The 20,189-nt window shown below is 45.4% G+C and overlaps 1 protein-coding gene across 1 annotated transcript in view; it reads left to right on the top strand.

The window, feature by feature from the left end:
* Positions 1 to 744: 744 nt before the first annotated feature.
* Positions 745 to 20,189, top strand: part of Thsd4 (thrombospondin type 1 domain containing 4) — a 610,303-nt gene continuing 590,858 nt past the window's right edge. Inside the window, exon 1 of the mRNA XM_048793384.1 lies at positions 745 to 961. The gene's annotated coding sequence lies outside the window, so the exon portion shown is untranslated. The remainder of the gene's footprint in view (positions 962 to 20,189) is intronic.

The following is a 20,189-nucleotide window of genomic DNA, read 5'->3' as shown; positions in this document are numbered from 1 at the left end:
TTTCTTTTTTTGCCATTAACTAGCTATGTAACTTTGGTCATATCCTTTGTGGAACAGTATTTCCCAATTATTAAAAAGAAGGGATTGGAAATACAGATCGAACTGAGATTTTTAAATTTTTTTTGCAGCAAGCTATTGCCTTGAATACCCTAAGAAGTTATACGCCAAATTGTTTTGCCTTATGTAAAAGAGTATGCTTTTATCTTTCATGTGTTAATCCTAGTTTCATACAGAGGTTCTTGAACTTTCCTTTTGCCCTCAGAAGGAGCCCAGTCTTATCGTGTGTGTGTGTGTGTGGGAGCAGGATCATTCTTCACTATCCTCTGCTCTGCTCTGGTCCAGCTTTAACCCCATCCTCTTGCAGAAGGAATGACTGTCCCAAAATTCAAGGATGCCCTTGTCCCTTGTGTGCCTCCGTTCTTCAATGGCTCCCCACAAATCTCAGGATAAGATTAAGGGGGAATCCAAACCTTCCACCTTTAATCTCTAACCTACTTCCTGGTCTCTGCTGTCCTCTTCCTATCCTCCCTAAGACTGTCCTGGCAAATGGATGGCACTAGNGATCACCGGGTCTAAGGGGGAACCCCCCCCAGTGGGGGTGCGCGGGGGTGGATTGGGGGCCGGTCCTTCCCGAGGCCGCCGCCAGGGGGCGGCAGGAGCGGCTCCAGATGACAGCGGGAGGCCGCGAGTGGGGGAGGGAGGAGGGATCGAGGGAGCGCGGATCCCGCTCTCCGGATCGCAAACTCCAAGCCAGAGCTGTCGGCGCGCGCCCCAGACGCTGGCCGCCCGCGCAGCCGGACACGGAATCCGGGCATAGCGGGAGGCCCGTGGAGGGCGGGCGCGGGGCGGCGCGGGGGTGGCCGTCCATGCGCCGGTGCTTGGGGCTGCCCGGCGCCGGGAACCACGCGGGGGCGAGGTGAGGCTAGACGGCCTCTGGCAGCTCCGGGACACGGACCGCCAGGTGAGCAGAGCCGCGCGCCCCGCGCTCCCTGCGCACCGCCCGCGAGGCCCGGCCCGGCCGGGCAATTGCCCCAGCCCGGTGCCCGCTGGCTTGCAGGGGGATTGGCGTGGGCGTCAGGGCGCAGTGGGTGTGTCTGGGGTCCAGTGGGACTGCGCCCACTCCGGGTTGGGGAGCCAGTGCGCGCCGGGTCCGTGCCGACGGCTGCGTCCGATTCTATCCTTCTTTTCCTTTCCCGGGAGTTTTGCTCGGCTTGGGCTCCAGCACTCACCCCTCCACCCTCATGACTCCGAAGGTCTAGGGACTGGCAAACTTGGCGTCCTCGGGGTGGGGCATGAAGCTCCGTAAGTCGGGTTGGAAGGGGACCTGCAAATACACATGCTGCCGGTGCGTCCCCCACCCCAGCCTCCTTTCCTCCCGTCTGGGGCTCATCCAGCCTCAGCGTGGGGCCTTGGCCAAGCTGTTTTCTAGAAAGCCTCTGATCCCTATGTCAGTCTCAGTCTCTACTAAACCGCTGCAACCCTGCGCCTCTGGGAGCCTAAGTGCTTGGGCTGTTTACACCAGCTTTGGACTTTTTCTCAAGTGAAGCCCAAATACCTGTGGCCCCTTGTCACAGTACAGAAGTTTTGCACAATTTGCACCTTGCAGTTTTAGAGATCTGGAAGTTAATTTTTATTTTTCTTTCAAATGCTATCAGCTCTGACTTAGGAAGGGAATTTCAGGACGTTCTCAGGCCCACTTAGCATCTGGAATTTATGGGTCGAGTGAGTTTTTAAGCAGTCCACACCCAGCACCTTGTCTCCAGTCTCCACTGCTGTCTACTAAAAGAGCATCTGTCTTTTCCTGCCTTTGCCACCCCCAACGGCACAGCGCACGACCTCTTTGGGAGTAAGTGAATTGAAGACTTGGACCTGGGTAGCTGAAGCAATCATTGGATGCCTGTTGGAATTTGGAATAAGTAGTTATCCGAGAGGGGTCCAAGGAATCAGTTTGTCCAACTCTCTCACAGCTGAAGGCGCCCAGGCAGGGTCTAAAGATGTTTTTCAAAGCTCACTGAGTTTTTGAAACCTGCGTCTTCTGCTACATTGATATACTTGGACTGGATTGAGTTGGAAGTGATGGAGTTGCTGCTGGGCTAAATAGGGTCTCGTGTACTGGTCTCAGTATACAAAAGAATAAACATTTTATGAATGTAATTTAAATACAGTCCTACTCAATTCCTATAGATTTTTGTTGGCACCATAGTTGAATTCCTTTAGAAAACAAAATCCTAGCCCTTGAAATTAATGCAAGGAAGCAGATGGGAGTCCTGGGACTTTCCTATAAACCTCTGCAGTGCTGCAGTAGGGGTTTCCCAGAGGTCCTGGCCTGGAAAATGAGTTTGGGTGATCAGAACAGAGGAGCCACTACTGAATAAGCAATTATGCTGACCTCCTGTGGGGAGGGCTGGCCAGTTGAACTCATGTGCCCATGATTCTGCATGGGAGATCCCCTTGGTGCCCAGCCCTGGGCAGGGCACCAACTTGGTCTTATCTTCTTTTTAGCACCCTGTGCTATGAAGAAGTATTTTTAACTGATTGTCAGGGAAAGAACAATTCAGTCCAGAGTTTGGACATAAGATCAGGGTTGAAGATTTTAACTTGGAGTTTTTGTTTTTACCTGAAAATGCTTGTTATAATGCAGTCAATGTCCTAGAGAGAAGTTGGGTATTGCCCTGTCCCTCTCCATCCCCCACTTTGCTCTCCAGGGTAACACTTTTATTCTGGTTGCAGAGAAATTGTCTTGATGTTGGAGTGTCCCCTACATTGCTAACTCATTCACCACAAAGTCCCTTCTACATTCTTTTGTGATATCTCAAGGAATGATTTTCCTGCTCCCACCTTAAGCTTTGTCCAAATTACAGTAATAATCTCCCCTCTTGACTCCTCACCACGAGTTGCTTTCTTCATTTAAATCCATCTTCTTTCATGTTGACAGATTAATATTCCTAAAATTCTGATTTCACCACATCATTCCTCTCATGACATCACAATGGCTCCACAGAATTCATTTCTGTCGAATTTTTCTCCAGCAGCTATTTCAGAGCATCTACTGTGTGCCAGGGACTGTCACTATGTGCTGGGGCTTCCATTATGAACAAGACCACACCACTGCCCTCAAGGAGTTGGCAGGCTCCTCGATGATAAATGACCATTGGAGAGAGAAAGAGAAGCAAAGAAATAACTACAAAGCAATCAAGGATGTGTGTGTCTTGCAAAACATCAAGGAGATAGATAAGGGAGAGAATGATTCTGCATGGGAGAACCTAGGTCAATTACCATTGGGTTTTGCAGTCCAAGCAGGAGTTCAAGGAGATGGGAAGACTGGGAGGCGTGGGGTATGCTGACCAGTGGGAAGAGCCGAAACAAAGACCCAGAACTGTGCGTGCTGGTGTGGACAATGTTGAACCAAGGCCAGCCTTCATCTGGGCCTTTCAGACGTTTCCTAACTCAAGTCTACTTTGTTGAAATGAGAGCTGCCCAACTCTTCTGTGCCTGAAACCCCTCACTCCATTTCCCATTCTCTTTATCTCCATCTTATCTGCTGTCTACTCTCCAGGCACCCCTGAAATTCACCAGGATAAAAGTGTTACCCTGGAGAGCAATTTAGATTGCCCTCTACTAATCTAAATGTTGCAAGGCAATATCTTCCAGCCCGTTTTTCCATATCTGAATCAGAATTAGGATCTGGTGGAAAAAAAATGAACAGGTTCTAGGTTGGAGCCAGGGCCTGAGAATGGGGATTTTAAATGCTGCATCAGGTAATTCTTCAGGGAACTCGGGTTTGAAACCCGTTGCCTTGGGCTGTCTTTAAAAAGAGAGGTTCTAGTGATAGGTACGGAGTTAAGGTGCTGCTATTTATTGCAGATGGCACCTTCCTTTTTTACAGAGGCCTTGACCTTGACTCTAAGGAGTGAGCAATGGAGACTTGGTTGTTCTTGCTTGGTCAAAGGGCATTCAGTTCAGTCCTGAAAGCAAAGACACCCCCTTCACCCTTCATCCTACTAGAAGGCATCTAAGTTCAGCCCCATGGGACTCACTGTGAATTTCTTTTGGGGCCTGAGCAAGTGCTGAGGGAGAAAGATCAGGCTGCCTTGGTTTGAGAGCCCCAAATTTCTGGGGATAAGAAGGTGGTCAGGATTTACCAAATAGGATGGGACTTGACATGCTAGCTACCCTCTCATTCCCCAGAGTGGAGTCTGGCCATTGACAGATTCTCATTCAACAGGTCCTCCTCCCACCCCATCCTCAGTCTCCCCACATGTAACAAGGGGATAGCCAAAGCCTTGAGGGCTGGGTGGGAAGCATTGCACTGGCACCTAGTAGGTGTGCAGGGTCAGTTCTCATACCATTCTTCTTGTCTACTCTATGATTGGTCAGTACTTTGCAGTTGGCCAACTGTCAGTCCAGGGGATTGTGTCAGAAAGGCTGAATTTTTTAATCCTATATTTGAACCCATCAAATAAACACTCCCAGCTGTGCAGAATCAATGACTATCCATCCAACACCCCCTCCTGTCCCCAGTTTCCCTTTACATTCCCTAAGGAAGAACTAAGAAACAGGCAGAGCAGTTTTCCTTGCTGATGTGGAGTCATCCTGGAAGAGGGGTCTTTTTCTGTTTATCTCCTCTTCTTTTCATCTTTCAGCCGAGGGTCCCACACATGGGGTCTTCTCCAGTGGGCCTTTCTGATCCTGAGCCCCAGTCTTCTTGGGCGGGTTCCATGGTCTGCGGGGCAGTGAGACAGACTTGTGCCTCTGTGTCTTGTCCTGGAAGGGTGGCATCAGGCAACCTACAATGGGGTGGGCCGAGGGTAGGCTGCCCCACCCTCTGGGCTTCTTGGCCAGCTGCCCAAGGGCTGGCCAGCGGGGAGGACCAAAGTAGTGAGTGATTAATGGGCGCCTCATCTAATCTCCTGCCAGGGGAAATGAAGGGCCAGCCATGGGCTGGGAGCTCGTCTTGACCTGCTCCAGGTGGGCTTGGAATGTACCCAGCTCAGGATGGGGATTAAGGCTTGAAAGAAGAGAGGAAATGAGATGTTAACCCTTTAGGCCATGGCCCTCTGAGCCCCAGCAGGGAAACAGCGGGGGAATTATCTGCAGGTATCTGATGAAAGGGGAGCATCTTCTTTGATATATGATGGGGATGCAGCCATGTGATTACGGAGGGGGTGTGGTCACGAGCCGTGTCTTTGAGTGAACCATTTTTCTGAGAGGCATGGTCAGGAGAGAGAAGAAGATTAATTTCCTGTGACAGTGGATAAACTACGGCCTGCTGGGAGGCTGCCCTACCTCACTTCCTTCTTGGAAAACTTCTGATCATATCAGCAAGTTACGAGGTTGTAGTTGCCAAATGTACTTTTCCCCCTGAGGTGTAGCTCCTCAGACTGCTTGTCATCTGGAGGAAGGACTCTGGCCCTGGCTGGACATCCTCTCCTGCAGTGGAGTCTGCCTCCTCTCCCAGGTCAGGCCGGGCTCAGTAGTGCTCATGTGACTGCCCTGCCTGGCCAGCTCCCTGAGTTCAAGCCTAGGTTCCAGCAATTTCCTTAACTAATGTGCTATAATTTTTCCATCCATTCAATGAGGGTAAAAAATAATGCATACCCTGGGTGAGGTTCACGAGAATGTAAAAATGCTTAAAAACAGTCTCAGGCACGTTCAGGGGCCACTTGAATGTTAGCTATCTTTTCCTTGCCTATCCGGTTGAATCCCAGAATCATCTTCTTTTGCAAATGATGCAAAGCAGCTCCTCCTACAGGGCTCTGAGGCTTAACTCTGATTGATCTTACTTGTTTGACCTCTGACTCTACATGCCTTGAATTCTGGCTCCTCCTCCAGCTGCAGGCTTGGTGACCTCCTGCTGCCCTTTTGATTACACCACCCTGCCCCTCAGCCCGGCCTCCACACTAGATAGGCAGACTGCGGGTGGGCTGGGTAGTGACATCTGCCTGGACTTCTGGTGGCACATGCTGATTCTGCACCAGCTTAAGTATGCTAGCTTTGCTGTGACCCAGCAGCCCCAAGTGAAGTGGCTGAGGGTAAAGACTGCAAAACTAGCAGCCATGGAGAGTCTGGCCTGGAGCAGATCCCAGCTCTGCCCATTTCTGGATTCTCTGCACTCTGGTTCTTCATCCTGTATTACAGCTGATAAGAGTTAACACTCAACTAGCGATTGGTAGGAGGATCAAACCTGACAGTGGACATGAGCCCTTTTGAGATCACGTAGAGAGCTTCTTGTTGGTCATCGGTGAGCCTGGGGTGGTGGGGGAGGGCAGAGCAGTGTCCTGCTTTGAAATCTTATTACATGGAACAAACCAGCACCTCAGCCTGCTTAACTTACCAATATTTTATTCTGCTTGAATTTCAAAGGGTCTTCTAAGGGAGAAAGAGCTGCCATTTGCAGAGATCCATGCCAAGAGCTTGGATTTATCTGTGGGAATTTATATAATCCTCTCTTCAGTCTGTGTGAATAAGATATTATTTTCTATTCAATATCCCAGAAAAGTTAGGCTCAGAGAATTAAGGTGCTTGCACAGGCTCACATAGCAAGTAGGTATCAGAGTAATGTTTGAATTCTGTCATCTGACTCTAAAACAGGTACTGTGGAGCACCTAACAAATCAGTGAGTTCCTCAGTAACAACAACAAAAAAATCTCTCTCTTACATATATGCATAATACACCAACTGCCTCTATTGTTGTTTTCTCCTTGATATGTGCTTATATTTTAACTTAGCATGTGCACATTCATCTTTGAACCTCATATGCTTTTGGGTAAACATTTCCCACCTTTGACCTATTCATTTTTTAAGCATAAAGATCTCCATCATTCACTCCTTCATGGTTCCCTTAGCTCTTCCCCACCCTCTGTTAGGGATCTAGGTGGTTTCTAGTTTTTCCCTAACCTGAAAATTAGTACCATCAACACGAATGTTCAATTTGCTGCGGTTTTTCCGTTTCTGAAATGATGTTTCATTTTGGAAATTCAGTTCAAGGCCATGTGATCTCCAGGTCAAAAGTAAGAGATGTTCAAGGGCTCACAGAGAGCATGCACCTGGAGGCCTGTGTGAGCAGATCAGAAACAGAACAGGTGTTTGCTGTCAGCCAACCCTCTCCTTTCCTTTTTAGTTCCTGTTCTCTCCTCAGGCTCAGGTTGGAGGAACTCAACACCTCCCTCTTAGCTAGAGATGTAAGAGGTGCCGTGGGGTGGGGTTTCTGAGTTCCATAGAAGGAAGTCATGTCCGTGTTCATAGAGGTCCTTTGAAGTAGAAGGTCTTGGCTTCTGCAGTTGCACCAGTCAGCATTAGTGGCTCTGTATGGGCCTGGCTGTGGGTCCTGTCACTTAGGCCTCCTTCTTTCTCCCAGCCCCTACTGTGCCTCAGGCGAAGGCCGGGTGCTTTGTAAAGTGTGTGCATTCCGGTCCTGCGGCTGCTTGTGTGGCTGCGCACAGTTTCACCTGGAGTCCTCTCCTCGTGTGTGAAATGGGCTAATAATCTTTGGTGTGTGCCCAGTCTGTCAGCTTCCCATCACTATAAAACAAAACCAAACCCTGAAGATATCAATTAATAAGGAGGAAATGTTCATTTTATCTCCTAGTTTCAGAGCTTTCAGCCTGTTGTTGCTTGGTCCTGTCACTTTGGGCCTGTGGCACCCTCATACATATGGTGGGAGCATATGAAATGGTGGCTGAGAAGCAACGAGAAAGAGAGAAAAAGGAGCCAAGGTCCGGATATCCCCTTTAGGACACACCCCCACAGGCCTAACTTCTACTACTGGGCCCCACCTGTTAAAGGGTCTCTCACCTTCCATAGTGCCACAGACTGTGGACCAAGGCTTTAACAAAGCTTTTGGGGGACACTTACCCAAACCAAAGCATACCTGGAGTGCCTACTATTTGTGCCTCAGAACTGTCCATCTGTCAGATGAAGAAGATGGCATTCTTGCCTTGGAGGGAGAGGTACTTACAGCCTTAGGATGGGGTGGGTGACAGGAAAGTCACTGTGATAGAATATTCCTCTGGGGGACCCAGAGAAAGGGAATTGGACTCAGATTGGTGGGAATTCAAAGAAACTTGAGGGGGCCCACATCCCACCTGGAGGAAACAGTGTAGGAGAGGGGCAGGGAGAAGCCAGTTGTGTTTGATGGGAAGGCTACATTCTTGAAGACCTCACAGAAGTCAGATCTCTCGTAATTCAGACCATTTCCCCCACAGAATAGATGTGTATGGTGCGGTCCCAGAATGCATCACGTTGCTTTAATGTTGCTTCTTGTCTTGTCAGGGGAACCTCCAACATTGCACAGTGGGCTCCCTCATAAACTGCCCCCTTGGTAGAATGTGGTGGTTTCCTGGCTGTTTCTGTTGTTATCACCATCGTCTCAGCGTGTTTGCAATCTGGCACCAGCACCACCATTTGATGGACTGTCTAGATCAGGGGTCAGCAGATTTTTCTTCCCCAAGGGCCAGAGAGTTACTATTTCGGCTTTGCGGGCTGTGTGGTCCCCGTTGCAACTGATCAGCTCTGCCTTTTGAGCAGAAAGAAGCCGCAGACAATCCATAAACAAACAGACATTTATGTGTTCCAATAAAACTTTATTTATGGACACGACAAATTGCATTTCATCATTATGGCATTATTTTTCACATGCCGTAAAATATTCTTCTCTTGATTTTTATCCAACCATTTGAAAATATGACAAAAACCTACGATGGGTCAGGTTTGGCCCACAGGCTAGTTAACTGATGCTTGGTCTCAGTGATTATGATATTTGAAAATTGTTTTAAATTATAAAAAGAATGGGGTCTCTCACCTCCCATAGTGCCACAGACTGTGGACCAAGCCTCTAACAAAATATCCCAATAATCAACAAAATCACAGAGGTTCCAGTGCTCATGAGAGTATAGCTCAATTCACAAGTTCTAGCAAAAGATTGTGCGTATTTATCAGTCTGCATGATACCAACATAGGTGATCATTTTAACCCAGTTTGTAATTCTTTAAGTAGTTAGTTTAATGAATTAAAAAAATTTAAATTATGTTATTTTGGGCTGGGTTATAGCTCAGTGGCAGAACACTTGCCTAGCATGCGTGAGGCACTGGGTTCCATCCTTGGCACCACATAAAAATAAACAAAGGCATGCTATCCATCTACAACTACAAAAAGTAAATAAATAAAATAAAATAAATTATAAATTATATTATTTCAAAAATTTGGCATCCCCTGACTTTACTAAGACAGTCAGCCTCTGTATCTACAAATTTTACGGATTCAACCAACTGAGCATTGAAAATATTTGTTAAAAATTGCAACTGTACTTTACATATACACACTTTTCCCACTTTTAAAAATTGTCTTTATCCTTTAACAATATAGTGTAACAATAATTTATGTAGCATTTACATTGAAGTAGGCATTATAAGCAACCTAGAGATGGTCTAAAGCACACAGGAGGATATACATAGGTTTTAGGCAAACACTGCCCTTTTATATAGGATTTGAGCATCCATGGATTTTTTTTGTCTTTAGGGCTCCTGGAGCCAATTCTCTTGAGGATGCAGAGGGAGGACCTCACTGCATGTCATTCTAGTTCATGTTTGAAACAGTATTCCTGCGCTTGTTTATTATTCTGTGCCATCCTGGAGTCCAGCAACTCTGCCCAATTCCCAACAGTCCGATGGCCTATGGTAAGGAACTTGGAGCTTGAATCTGGCTGGAATTTTTATTGTGAAAGGCAGGGGAGGGCACAGGGGGAGCACCAAAGTGTGTATCTGGCACATGGTGAATGTGGGATAAACTTTTGTTCCCTTTATTCCCTTTCCTCTCCACCCCACTCCAAAGTTCTGTATATTTGGTCAGCTCCAAAACATGCTGAGCTTCTTTGAAATTGTGACTTTGGTTCTTTCCACATGCAATAAAGTCCCTAACCTTTTTAAATGGAAACAAAAACAAAGACTGTTAGAAAGCAGAGTTTCCCCTCTGGGGTCACCCGCTTTCCCTTACTAGAGAATAAGCAGCACTGTGCTGGGCCTGGTGGCCGGGGCCAGAGGAGAGGCCCCAGGTCCAAGGAAGGCCGCTCCCGCTGGGTGCAGACCCAGCTCTCAGCCAGGAGGAGGGCGCCTGGCCTGCTGGCTGCTCTGAGTTCCACAGCTCCTGGGTGTATCTTGGTGCAGCGATTCCAGCGGAAGGAAAGCCAGGATCCTCTCCAGATGGAAGACCACCAGCCCCGAAGGTGACTGTGATGCTGTGGTTCTTGGCCCGAGAGCCCGCTTTTGCTGTGTGTGTTGGATGGAAGGCCCGTCTCGCAGACGTGTGTTTGTGTTGTTTAGGGGGTGATGGCATGCAGCCATGTGTGCTTTCTGGCCTGGGGTCTGGCAGGATGTGAAGGGAGGCAGCTGCTATCCTTTGGCCGGTGAGAGTTTTCATTATTATGTTGGGTGGGGGGCTGGCATTCCTCCTGTGGGCTGGGAGCTCTTTGGTTTATAGACAAGTGGTCTTGGAGCCAAGGGCTTGTGTGTCAAGTCCTGACTTTGGCACTAGTTTGCCATGTGGCCATTGCTCATCTTGGAGTCACTAATTCCTCATTCCTAAATCAACCATGATAGAGTAGAACACTTCTGAGGGCTCATTTCTCAACTCAGACACACAGGAAGCCTAGACCTCTTCTCTCAAGCAAGGGCAATAAAGTGTCTCTTCCTTCTCCACTGGAGTGGCCAGAGGGGGCCTTGTGGACAATTAGGATTCTTACCACCACCCAGCAGTAATGAGGCCATGCGTCCCACTAAGATTCCCCTCCTGGTGCCAGAGGAGTCCCGAGTCCCGTGAGGGACAGTAGTGAGACTCAGCAACCCTCCTGCCCAGGAAGTCTCAGTGTAGACCTGCTGGGGACTTGGAATCCACACCTCTGCCCAGAAGAGTGATGGGCTCCCTTTTCCTTCTCTGGTGTCCGTGGAGAGCAAAAGGAGAATTTGGACTTTTGTCCCCATCTGGCCACAATCAGGTGGGTCCCTCCCCCTGCTGGAGCAGTGTCAGAGGACATCAGCTGGAGTGGAAGGTTAAAAAAGACCTAGCGCTGACAACACGGTACCAAAAATACCCAGGTTGCAGTAGAACGTCCGTCACCACAGGAGAACCAGGCAGCTGTCCAGCTGTCGGAGGAAAGACAACTGACGCCAACGCCAGGATGACAGAGCGTGAGGGTCATCTGACAAAAGATTTTAAAGCTGCCGCCATAACTGTGCTTCAGTGAGCCTCTGTGACAATGCATGAAACAAATGACAAGGAAGTTTCAGCCAAGAAATGGAAGAAAAAAGGCTCGGCAAATGGAAATTTTATTGATTTATTGCATTGTAAGGGATTGAACCCAGGGCCTCCCATGTCTAGGCAAATGCTCTACCAGGGAGCTACCTCCCAGCTCTGGAAATTATATTTTAAAATATTCAAACCAATTTTATTATAAACCTGGCAGTTTATAATTATATATATTTATGGGTTCAAATCAATGTGATGGCTTATGAATACAACGTGGAACACTTAAGCAAGTGAATGATACATCCTTTACCCCCAAATACTTCTCAATTTTTGTAGTGAGGACATCTGAAATGTAATCTCTGAGTAGTTTTGAGATGTACAGTAGAGTGTCAGTGACTGTCCTCACCAGGCTGTGCAATAGACTCAAAGTAAAAGCTTACTACTCCTGTCTGAGGCTTTGTGCTCTTGGGCCGTCCCCTCCCATGGCTGCCATGCTGTCGCCTTAGTGTGGGCCCTTCTCCTCTCTGCTTCTACCAGTTTGATTGTTTTATAAATGAAAACATGTATTTGTCTTTCTGTGCCTGGCTTTTTACACTTAGCGTAATATTCAGTTCTATGCACGTTGTTGCAAATGACAGAATTTCCTTCTTTTTATGGCTGAATAGAATTCATTTTCTTTATCCATTCCTCTGTTGATGGACGCAGGTTGGTTCTGTAACATGGCTGTTGTGAAGAGTGCTGCAGTGAACCAGGGGTGCAGACAGCTCCTCAACCAACTGATTAAAGTATGTTGTGGGGAAATACTCAGAAGCAGGGATACTGGATCATATGGTGATTCTATTTTTAGCTTTTTGAGGAATCTTTTGAGGAATCTCCCCATGATGGATCTCTTGAATCCATCAAGATCTCTTGAATCTCCCAAGTTTCCCATGATGGTGGTACTAATTCACATTCCCACCAAGTGTACAAAGGTTCCCTTTTCTCCATATAGGTTTGCGGTGTCCCTCAAAAGCTCATGTGTGAGACATTGCGAGAGGGTTCAGAAGGGAAATGGTTAGGTTGTGAGAGCCTTAAACCTGTCGGCAAAGTAATCCCTGATGGGATTAACTGAGTGGCAGCTGGAGGCAGGTGGGGTGTGGCTGAATGAGGTGGGGTTTTAGGGGTGTGGCTGAATGAGGTGGGGTTTTAGGGGTGTGGCTTTGGGGTATATAGTTGTATTTGGCCAGTGAAGTCTCTCTTTGCTTCCTGATCTTAATGTGTGCTCCTTCCCTCCACCATATTCTTCTGCCTTGTTGTTCTGCCTTACCTCGAGCCCCAAGGAATGGAGCCTGCTGTCCATGGACTGAGACTTCTGAAACTGTGATCCCCCAAATAAACATTTCCTTCTCTACAACTGTGTTGGTCAAGTCTTTTAGTCACAGCAGAAAAAACCAAAAACAAACAAACAAAAAAAATCCTAGCCAGACCTTGTGATCCTTAGTGTTTTTTTTTTCTTTTTCTTTGTTCTAATTAGTTATACATGACAGTAGAATGCATTTTGACACATCATACATAAGTTGAGTCTCATTCTTCTGGTAATTCTGTAATGTAGAATTACACTGGCCATGCAATCATATATGCACATAGGGTAATAATGTCCGATTCATTCATCTATGCTTCCTACTCCCTCCCCTCCCTTCCCTCTCCTCTGTCTAATCCAAAATACCTCTATTCTTCCTTAGCACTCCCCCACACTTTATTGTGAATTAGCATCCACATATCAGAGAAAACATGCAACTTTTGGTTCTTTGGGATTGGTTTATTTGTTTAGCATGGTATTTTGTTTATTTATTTTGTTTAGCATGGTACTGGCAAATGCTGTAATTCTATTCTTTTTTAAGGCTGAGTAATATTCCATTGTGTATATGTATCATATTTTCTTTATCCATTCATCTGTTGAAGGGCACCAAGGTTGGTTCCATAGTTTGGTTATTGTGAGTTGAGCTGCTATAAACATTGATGTGGCTGCATCATTATAGTATGCTGATTTTTAAGTCCTTTGGGTCTAAACCGAGAAGTGGTATAGCTGGGTCAAATGGTGGTTCCATTCCAAGTTTTCTGAGAAATCTTCGTACTGCTTTCCACAGTGGTTGCACCAATTTGCAGTCCCACCAGCAATGTATGAGTGTATATTTTTCCTCGCCAACATTTATTGTTGCTTGTATTCTTGATAATTGCCATTCTGGCTGGAGGTTTTTTTTTTTTTTTTTTTTTTGATAATAACCATTCTGACAGGTATGAATGACATATTATCATGGTTTTTATTTGTATTTTCCTAATAATTAGCAATGTTCAGCATTTTCCCATGTACTTCTTGGCCATTTGTATATATCTTCTTTTGAGAAATGTCTACCAAGGTCCCTTGCCCATTATTTTCTTTTCCTTTCTTCCTTTTCTTCTTTTTTTTTCTATTGACTTTTTGGGTTCTTTGTATATTTTGACTATTGGTCCCTTATTGACTATGTGGTTTGCAAATATTTTCTCCCCGTCTGTAGGTTGTATTTTCACACTATTATTTGTTTCATTTGCTCTGCAGAAGCTTTTCAGTTTGCTTTTGTTGCCTGTGCTTTAGGGATTAAAAAAAAAAGGAAAAGAAAAGAAAAAAATCCTTGTCCAGTACAGTCCAATGTTGTTCTTCCCCTATGTTTTCTTCTAGTAGTTTTACAGTTTTGGGGTCTTTAAGTCTTTAATCCCAAATGGAATTTTTAGAACTGAAAAATACAGTAACTGAAATAAAATATCATTGGATGAAGCTAAATAGCAGAATGGAAATGACAGGAAAGAATCAGTGAATTTGAAGGTATAACAATAGAAATTACTCAAATGGAACAATAGGAGAAAATAGACCAGGAAAAGAAGTGCAGAACCTCAGGGCCCTGTAGGACTGTAACAAAAGATCCTGTATTTGTGTCTATGAGGTCCCAGGAGAGAAGAAAGAGAGTGTGACCGAAAAAGTTCTGGGTGGAATCTTGTCTGATTCAAGAACTTGAGTGAGCCCTCAATAGCATAGACCCAGAGAAGTCTACATCAAGACACATCACAGTCAAAATTTTGAGAAAGAATAAAGTAGCAGGAATTTGTCTCCCTGGCTTCTAGACTCACAAATTGAATGGTGGGTAGGGTGGAGGGACTGGTATGTAGGACAGTGGGACAGGATGCTCACCCTGGAAATTGGCCCCACTATTTTTGAGAGAGGTGCATAGAAAAGTCAGAAGAGCACTAACTGCAGTTGTCTAGCTGCTGGTTTGGATGAGACTAGGGAAGATGGTGTGAAGAAGAGGTAATTCGAGAGAGTACAGAGGAAGAACTGAGAATTGGCAAAAGATGGGACCTAAGCCGCAGGAAGAGGGGTTCACAGGCCCGAGGAAGTTTCCAGCTTTACTTGCTAGAGGGACAGTGATGTCACCGCTGCAGGAGCAAGGCCTGGCACGCAGCTGGTGACTGGGCCTGTCCTCCCTCTGAGGTGGGCGTCGGCAGGAGGAGGTGGGAAGCACAGGAAGCTGTCTGGTGTGAGGGGAAGGTTGATCTTAGGAGGGTGGGCTTTCTAGACCTCAGTGTGAGGCTCTGAGCCGAGAGGTCAGGGCCGAGGGTCGGAGCAGGGTGCACAGCTTGTTAGCGAGGCCTGTGCTATAGCTGCCATTTTTCTGGGCCTGGTTTGGAAAAGGGGAGAGCCAACAGGGAGGATAGATGCCATAGAAAGAGAGCAGATTGGTGTGCATCCCAGCCTGCCCAGGGAGTTCAACAAAAAGGATTTGGAAACAGATCAACTCTTTCTAGGCCCAGTTGCCTTTACTGTCCTCCTTGACCTCTGGGTGACCTTTGATCCCCAGTGACTTGCCTTACTTGGTTTCCTTGAAAATATTTTTTTAATTTATAGGACGACTGTCTGGTTTGCATTGTCATAATCTTTTAATCACCACACCTGATTCAGCTTGACCTAATATTGGCTCGTCACAGAATTGTGTCGAGGATATAACAGCAATTTGCTAGTCTTCTGCTTCCTTCTGTAAGGATATACAAAGCCTTTTAGCAGGGATTGCCACAAATCATGGACTAGATTTCTGTCACTTAAACAAATAACGATATAACTCAGATGTCAAAGCCCAAGCCTCAGGAGCAGAGCAGGAAGAGGCAAATCCTTTTTCCTGGCGTTTAGAAGCATCAAGGGCAGAGAGGGTGGCGGGCTGCTTTATGGTGGCAGATGCACAGGATGCAGGCTGGGTGGGTAGATGCATGGGGCACCAAGGAAATATCTTGAGCTCAAGGAGGGAGTTGTCCTGGGAAGAACCGGGCAAAGCAAAGTTCACATGCATCCTCCCTGGCTGGATCAAGGCTGCAGCCTGCGTGCTCTACAACAGGTAACTGTGGACGAGCACATTGGGGAATTGCACATGGATGCCCTCTGTCAGGAGACCTAGGGGGCAGTTTAATGTATGGCCATGATTTCAATAATCAAGTGAGCTTGGCTCCAACTCATGCTGCTGCCACTTACTACTTTGACCTTGGGCCTTGTGCTTCACTGCTTCCAGCCTCAGTTTCCTTCTCTGTAAAGAGGGGATAGCCATAGCGCCTACCTCATACGGTTGTCTTGAGAATTAACTAAAACAATGTTTGAAAAGTATTTGGCATGACCTGTCACAGGTTATCCACTTAACAATTGTTGCTTTTTAAAATCTCTAATCCTAGCTTTTGCCCCTAATTAGCTGTGATACCATGTACCATGCATCTCATTTTTTTGTGTGTATCAGTCTTTATTCATCTTTGAATCATGGTTGCAAAATAATGAAATCCCTTCTCCTGGGAAACTAGGTAGGCCACATTTCCCACGTTCCTTTGCAGGTAGGTTCCCCCATAGGACTAACAACAACAACAACAACAACAACAACAACAACAAACCCTTTTACTGTGATAAGTCATTGAAATTTTGGCATGGTTTGTTGCAGTAGTTATTCTATCCTACCTAATTATTTATCGAAGTAGGACAGGTTATAATCATTGTTTTAGCCAGCTTTGTGTCACTGTGACCAAAAGACCTGATAAGAACCATTAGAAGAGGAAAAGGTTATTTGGGCTTGTGGTTTTAGAGGCTGAGTCCATGGTTGGTTGACTCCATAGCTCTGAGCCTGAGGTGAGGCAGAGCATCACGGCAGCCGGGTGTGGCAGAGGAAAGCAGCTCAGGGCACGACAGCCAGGAAGTAGAGAGAGCTCACTTCACCCAGGACAAAATATAAGCCTCAAAGGCACACCCCTAGTGCCACTTCCTCCATCCACACCCGGCCTGCCTACGTTACCACTCATTGAATCCATATAGTAGATTAATCCACTGATTAGGTTACACCTCTCATAATCTAATCAATTCAGCTCTGAAAATTCTTGCATGGTCTCATACAAGAGCTTTTAGGAGACACCTCATACCTAAACCATAAAAATCATAATCTTTCATGCACTGCATGTGAGATTTGGGGTTGATACATTCTTTTTGAAAACAATCCATGTGTATGAAGGACCTTAAATAGCCATATTTTTTGGTTTAGGGATTCTACTTTTAGTAATCTATTTTAAGGAACTAAGCAGAGAAACAGATAAATAATTTTATACAAAGATGCTTGCTGTGGTTTGAATATGGTTTGAACCTCTGAACTCATGCAGAAGTTGAATCCCCAGAGTGTTAAGTTAAGGGTATTAAGAGGATAAAGGCTTAATTGACTATGGTGTTTAGAGGTGAGCCTTTGGGAAGTGATTAGATTAGATTACATTCTTTGGGTGAAGCCCCCATGATTGAATCCTGGTGGCTTTGTAAGGAGAGTGAGAGACCATGTGGACAGAGACACACACAAGTTCCTGCTGTGATGTGATATAGTTAAGAGAGCCCTCACCAGAGCCTGTGCCATGCTGTTTGGACTTCCAGACTCCAAAACTGTGAGCTACATTAGATCTCTTTTTACTTCATAAGCAGCTTGCCTTAGGTATCTTGTGACAGTAATGATAAGAAAATATTATTAGATGTATTATTTGGCATCTATAGATGGGCTATAATGTAGTGATTAAAATTTATTTTTATTATTGCTAACAAGATGCTTAGGATTTAAGGTGAAAAATAGAATTCAAAACTGTATGTGTTATTATCTTTGTAGAAATATATGTAAGTCTGGGTGTGATGACTCACACCTGTAATCCCAGAGACTCCAGAAATTGGGATAGGAGGATTGCAAGTTCAAGGCCAGCCTCAGCAACTTGGTGATACCCTGTCTCAAAATTTAAAAAAATAAAAAGGGCTGAGAGATGTAGTTCAGTGGTAAAGTGCTCCTTGGTTAAATTCCCTGTCCCTCCTTCCAAAAAAAAAAAAAAAAGAAAGAAAGAAAGGACGAAAGAAAGAAAGAAATATATGTAAAGTCTTTAGATAATATGTATAAGCATTATGTATAGAAAAAAATTAAACAGAAGAACACCAAAAATTTAATAATGGTTAATGTGGATTATGAGACAATGAATAATTATGACTTTTCTCTTTATATTTTTCCATAGTTCTTAGACTTTCCTCAATAAACATGATAGTTTTATTTTATTGTAGAGCTGGGGATTGAATTTAGGGAACATGAATAATTTTATGTATATATATATATATATATATATATATATATATATATACACACACACACACACACACATTCATTCATTCATTCATTCTTTCTTTTTTTCCTAAAAGTAAACCACATTAGCTATGTTTAACTTAGCCCTGAAGTCTTACTTGGCTCTGTTTTGAAAATGAATATGGTACTTGCTCTCTTTGAGTTTATTCTTAGTGTTAATGCACCTGGCACCCTCCTCCTTGACGTGTGCACACACACGCATGTACATGTGTGTCAGTGTGTGTGTATGCACACACAGATGTACACAATTGCTTGCCATGCTTCTGTAGGGGCCGCTATGGGTAGGAGGACATAGCCCTGTAGTATAAGGAAGGCCTTGTATCAGAAGGGCAAGTGGCCTGTGCCAATCCCTCTTTCTGTCCTGTGTTCACTTGCCTTTGGCTCAGGTGGCTGGAGAACCCAGTGGTTTTTGGCATGAGATGGATCATCATTTGGGGAAGGCCCTGGTTCCCAGCCAGCATTTGTCTGTAGTAGTCTGATTCTTTCCCTTTAATAGTTACAACCCAGGGATTATAAACTGGGAAGAGGTTGAGCCACAGAGGAGAAATCTGCCTCCAGGTGTCTTTGATTCCTAGGTAGGGTGGCCTGCATCCCATTAGGGCTGTTTATGGGATGTCATGGCTTTCGGAGTAGGATGGAGTATGTCATCAGTACTCAGAAGCAATTAGCAGTTTCTGTAGAAGAGTAACATTGCTGTTCAGATGGTGAACCGCGTATTAGTATCTTAGAAACAGCACATTCCTGCTTTCAACCAAAGACCCTCCTACTGAGGTTAACTGGAAGGCCTCTCTGTCATCCCCAAACAGCTACTGTGCCCAAGGCTCTGTGCTAGGTACCAGAAAAAAAAAAAAGTCTTTGAGGAAGATGTCCCATGTTGTGAGTGAAGAAAGACAAGTCCAAATGATAATGATATTCTTGACAATTGCTTGGTTGAAGTTCTGCACATGAGAATTACAAAGGAATGGAGAAATGTAACTTGACTTATCAACTGCTGCAAGTCATATGACTAAGTACTAACTGGGGAAGAGAAAGTGCTCTTACCCACCCCGCTCCTTTGACCCTCATTATCATCACAAATTGGAAATGCAACTTTGTACAGTAGCAGGAACTAATGGCTCATTTATTTTAAATATCTTGCCTGTTGGATAGTTCTGCCCTTGAATATTTTCCTTAGTTACCTGGGAAATGTTTTTTTAGGATCCGAAAACAAATATAAACCACACCAAAGTTAATGACCGTGAAAATGATGCAATTTGCATTGAAATCCTTAACTAATCTGTGCTGATTACCTAATTTCTCCAGGTGAAGAAGGAGACACAAGGTATTTTCCTTAATGAGTAACAAATCCCATGGTAATGTATTTGCTTGAAACTGGCCAAGGAGTTTTAATAGATCTCAACATTTTTTCCTAACTTGGATTTTGTGTATTTTCTCGTTGCTCGGGTAAGCCAGCCAGGCTGCGGAATGGGGGTTCCATGGCAAGAAATGAGTTCTGTAGTTGAGTTTGAATGTGACAGGGAAAAAAAAAGGGTGGGCCTTACGAGGGTAGAAGAAGAGACTCTAAGCCAGTGACGGGTCCATGTCATCCATGTCAGGGAAGCAATCCTCAGGCTGTAGGAAGGGGCTGGAAATACACTGTGGGGTCTCCAAGGTCAGCTTTCCTGAATACCACACAGGCTGGGGCAGGATTTCCTGAAAGGGTGTGGGGATTCATGACTGGTACCAGAGACCTTGGGAGGATCGGTGCCTCCCTGGAGGTAGCTTGCATCTGTGGCAAGTTAGTCCTTCTCTCTGTTCTAGGTCCCTGTGTGGACATGCAGTGAGAACCAGCAACTACAGCTGGACAGAAATCAGTCAGGATTCCTGCTTCCTAAGATGTAGAAATCTATAGGAAACACATGCCATTCCTGCTTCATTTATTCATCCATTCAACATTTATTGCATGGCCACCTGGTATCGGGCAGGGTGTCTGGAGATGGGTTGTTTATAAAGGTGACCAAAACAACAATCCTTTGCCTTTAGAAGGTTCCCATCCAGTGAGGATCAAGTGTAGACCTACAAAGGCTGGTGTCTGTTAAAAGAGAAGACAGTCCCTTCCCTTGTAAGCTCCCAGGCCCTTTCCTGTGTCTCTCGTTGGCTGACACCCTTGCCCTCTATATTGTTAATAATGACTATTTAAAAGCTTCCCCTCTACTTTTCCCACCGGCTCTGGATAATCTTTTCATCGTAAGCAGCAGTTACCTTGAGGGAGACCCCATTTTC

This window comes from Marmota marmota, unplaced genomic scaffold (assembly GCF_001458135.2).
Source record: "Marmota marmota marmota unplaced genomic scaffold, marMar, whole genome shotgun sequence".
Taxonomy (NCBI): Eukaryota; Metazoa; Chordata; class Mammalia; order Rodentia; family Sciuridae; genus Marmota; species Marmota marmota.
Note: the sequence above shows the minus strand (reverse complement) of the source record. Positions and strands in the feature narration are given on the sequence as shown.